This window comes from Ailuropoda melanoleuca, unplaced genomic scaffold (genome assembly GCF_002007445.2).
Source record: "Ailuropoda melanoleuca isolate Jingjing unplaced genomic scaffold, ASM200744v2 unplaced-scaffold17173, whole genome shotgun sequence".
In the NCBI taxonomy this organism is placed as follows: Eukaryota; Metazoa; Chordata; class Mammalia; order Carnivora; family Ursidae; genus Ailuropoda; species Ailuropoda melanoleuca.
This window is the reverse complement of record NW_023186252.1, coordinates 1-4,335: the sequence shown is the minus strand read 5'-3', so window position 1 is coordinate 4,335 and position 4,335 is coordinate 1. Positions and strand designations below refer to the sequence as shown.

The 4,335-nt window shown below is 43.4% G+C and overlaps 1 long non-coding RNA gene across 1 annotated transcript; it reads right to left on the bottom strand.

Moving 5' to 3' along the window:
• Positions 1-865: 865 nt before the first annotated feature.
• LOC117797884 lies at positions 866-4,325 on the bottom strand. Its single transcript, XR_004622724.1, has 2 exons — positions 4,173-4,325; positions 866-2,638 (listed from the first exon to the last, which is right to left on the bottom strand). It is a non-coding gene; the product is annotated as an uncharacterized LOC117797884 (long non-coding RNA).
• Positions 4,326-4,335: the final 10 nt, after the last annotated feature.

Below are 4,335 nucleotides of genomic sequence, written 5' to 3'. Positions count from 1 at the left end.
ACTTATTGCAAATACATTTGTTTAACATTTCATTTCCTCTGCTCCAAATTCTTTTCTAATATTTTATTTCTTTTTTTCTTTATTTTTCTGTATTGTTTGAGTGCATTTGGTACACAATGTTACCCTCCTTTCAGGTGTACAACAGAGTGATTCGGCATACAATCCAACAATTCCACTCTTGGGTATTTACCCAAGGAAAAGGGAAGCACCAATTCTATAATTATGTTTTGAATGGGTTGCAGCTATTTTAAAATACGGAATTTAACAGAGCAGAAACAGCAGCCCCCAACATTGGGAGCTGATCTGACACTGACAGCTGGGCTCACTGTGGCCACAAGCTGCCTAATGCCCACCCCTTGGCCATATTGTTCTCCTGTGGGACATGAGCCAGGCATCTCACAGAACATCAGCATCAGACAAGGACACTCGGAAACCATGACATCACTCTGTGTCATTACAGACAAAAACAAGGCACTGTGCAGCCACAACACAACACACATCTCCTGTGTCAGCCAGTGTGAGCATCGCTGCTTCTTTACCGTGACTGCTCTACCCTCGCTCTGGTCTGGCCCTGCCTAGAGAGGGGATTCACTGAATCACCATGGAATCACCCACATGTCCGACAAAACACAGTCAGGAGTGCACCCCAGCTCCACAGATCTTCTCCAAAACACCCATCCAAAATCCATGCCCTTATAGGTACCAACACGCTCATATTAAGATGCCCCTTGGCCCCCAAAGGGGTGCATTCTCTCTCAGGGCAACAATAGATCCAACTTGAACGCCCACAGGTGCTCCTGGCAGTCTTAGTCTGAAGAACACTGAAGCATGTTGCCCTTTTGTCTGTGAACATTGTTTTTCTGTCTTTAAGTTTGATCATGACAAGTGTTTGTATCTTTGTGTGCATGTGGTTGACATGCGGAAATTTCATGTCTTTCTTCATGGGTTTTCTTTTTTTTTTAAGATTTTATTTATTTAATCGACAGAGAGAGACAGCGAGAGAGGGAACACAAGCAGGGGGAGTGGGATGGGGAGAAGCAGGCTTCTCGGCGAGCAAGGAGCCCGATGTGGGGCGCAAAACCAGGACCCTGGGATCATGACCTGAGCCGAAGGCAGACACTTAAAGGCTGAGCTACCCAGGCACCCCAATTATAAACATTTTATGTATATTTTCCCCTGGGTAGAAATGAAGAGCAGAGGGTTTCAAAGGTGAAAGGAAACACGGAGAATAGTCTACATTTGGGCAAAAGTATGGAGAGAAGCAAGAGGTAAAAGATGATAAGTTGGTGGAATCTAAGATGTCCATCTTCTGCTTTATGACATCCATAAGATGTCCAGAGCCTCCAAGGAACATGCTGTAGTCAATATATCCTCCGACCTGCGCTCAGTGAAGACTTATGAGCCTCCTTATGTTTACCAGGAGAACGCAACCAACACCAAGACACCCAAAGTAATAGAGACAATAATTAGCTCCAGGGATGGACATTTTCAACACTTAGGACCTAGACTGATACATCATATTTCGGTTAATGTCTGTACACTTCAGCTGTTATAATGCATGGTAATTAAACCTTCATGCTGTATGTTAAGGATATTTCTCACACCCACATAGACAAACCCATGACTTCCATGTGAAGATAAATTTAATACACATACACCTATGAGTCACACAGTATCTTCCTTGAGGAGAATCCTGAAAACTAAGGGCGTTCTAGATACATACTGTCTGAATAGTAGCTCCGAGCCACCTAGGGCTACTTAACTTCCTATTCATTTAAAACAATTATAAATGCAGCTGCCCAGCTCACCAGCCCCATTTCAAGTGCCCCCTGCATCTCCAGAGCTACATGCATCTCGTGGCCACTGTACTGGACGGCGGGACACAGAACAATTCCCTCTGCACAGAATGTTGTATTGGACGGTACTGCTCTGTGTGCTTTGCGGGCCTTGAGTCAGATGCACTAGACACATGTCAAGGGAAAAGACCAACATGATTTCTCCTACAGATGACATCAGATTCCATCTGGCATGCGAATACATATGAGGCTGGTGTGTCACAAAATCAAAGTCGCTTATGCATGGGTCTGGTGCCTTCAGCACAAACTGTTCCAAACAAAAGGGAAATCTCTGTTCCTCCACGTCCCTTCCCAGACTGGGGACCCTCTCTGCCATCACATTTCCAGGAGGTGAGTTCTCTTCTAGACGCACTCAGGGGCTAGAGTCAGAGCTGAGTTTTCAGAGGCAGCAAGTGCATCTTAGGGAAAGGGATTCTGCTGAGTGAAGAGGAGGCCAGGGAAGGACCAGCTGGGAGACTCTCCCAGGGATAGTCAGAGCAGCCGTTCTCAAAGTGTGATCCCTGGAACACCTGATATCACTGAGGCCCTTTCACAGAATCCATGAGGTTAAATCTATTTTCCTAACATTACTTAGACATTATTTCCTTTTTCGCTATGTCGACATTGTGACGGAGGTAAAACTGAGCAAGAATGGAGGTGATGGGTGCAAACTGCAATAGCTGTTATTCTTCACCACTACTTACTTCCATAGAAAACTAGAAACACTCTTTCCGCCATCTTTCCAAGCCACCATATGGTCACGTGAATATCTTGGGAGATGCTCTCAAGAGCAGTCACAATGCCTAAGAGAGAGGCAAAAGGCAGGTCTTATTAGGCCATGCTCCAAAGTCATCGTCCCGTTTCTAACTGTGATGAGGAAGCTCGGTTACATTGGCGGGTGTGAAGTCACTGCTGATCACAGAGCTGGGAACATTGTCGGGAACCCCAGGGGCAGGTTAAACACGCGTGGAGTGAGCAGCCCCAGGTCTGACGTACAACTCAAAGCTCTACCAATATTGGCAGGAAATTCTGCTCCCGTCCCTCCAGTTTTGTTTCATTGTCCTGACAACCCCAGCTGGCAGCACGGACCATGAAGAAGCAAGATGAAAACACAACACGAAGGAAAATCCTGAGATTCTTTTTCTAGGGGTGTTTTACCTACGTGCAAATAAAATGCCTCAAGAACAAAAACAGAACAAAATAAAACTTGTGTCACTTTAAAACATCCTGATCGAAGTATTAAAAATTATTATCTTTATTAATTATTTTCAAATCCACACTTTTATCATGTCTTATGTGGTGACGGGGGTTTTACAGCATCTCTACTATATGCGTAAGCCCCAAGGAAAATAATTTGTGTGAAATTAACTGGCCTTTTTTTTCTTTCTTTTTACACAATGCCATTTTTCCTGAAGAAATGAATGACACTGACATTTTGAATATTTAGACTAGGAGATGTGGCACACAGTTTCTGGAAATTGAACAGGAACCTACCCTTTCAAGACAATCAGCTCACATATGACAGCTGAGAGGACTTGTTGCCTTGATCAAATGTCAGCTCTCAAGAGAAAATCAGAGTTTTGGAGAACTTGTGATCCCCCAATAAACTTGACAGCTTCTCACTGCTGACAAACTTTTCTGTTGGGATCCGAGGTAATATTAAAACAAATATGACTTTTTGATAATTCATTCCAGTCTAACCAACACTGGAACATGTATATCACTTAGTGAAACAACACATTACTTTTTTAAAAGTCATGCATTAGTACAAGACCCATTCAGTGTGCAAGATGGGCCTGTGGATTTTAACATAACAGAGAAGGACACAGTCAGTGATACTGTTTCAGGTTGCACTTTGCCTATAACCTTAGACAAAGTACAGCTTCTGCAGTCTGAATATAGTACTTAAGATGAATATTCACAATTATCTGAGAAGGTTATGAAACATACTATTCTCTCATATCTCTGCAAGGTTGTAAATTTTTTCATACACTTCAACCAAAAACACAGTAAATGCAGAAGCAAATCTGAACATCCAGGAGTCTTCTAAGGAGACAGACAAGAAGGAGACTTGCCAAAATGTAAAATGCAACATCACTCTTCTCACTATGCTGTTTATTTCGGAAATAGTTATTTTTCATAAAAACAATATTTTTCTTTTCATGCCATGGGTTATTAATATGATTCTACATGAACTAATGAATTTTTAAACCTGCTTTATTCCTACTATGGTACATACTGATAGAACGCACAGACACAAAATTATCCTTGGGATCCTTGCTAATCTGTGAGACTGTATAGATACCCTGAGACCAAGTTTGAGAATCAGTGACTCACCCAGTTCCTGGGTCACGACTCAGGAAGACACTGTGACAAAGAGCGCGCTGTGCAGTAGGGGACGGGTCGCTGCAGAGTCCCAGGTCCCTGGACCTGCCTCTCAGGGTCTCAGACCCAGGGCGGTGTCAGGGGCGGGGAAACTCAATGTTGGGGAGTCCCCATC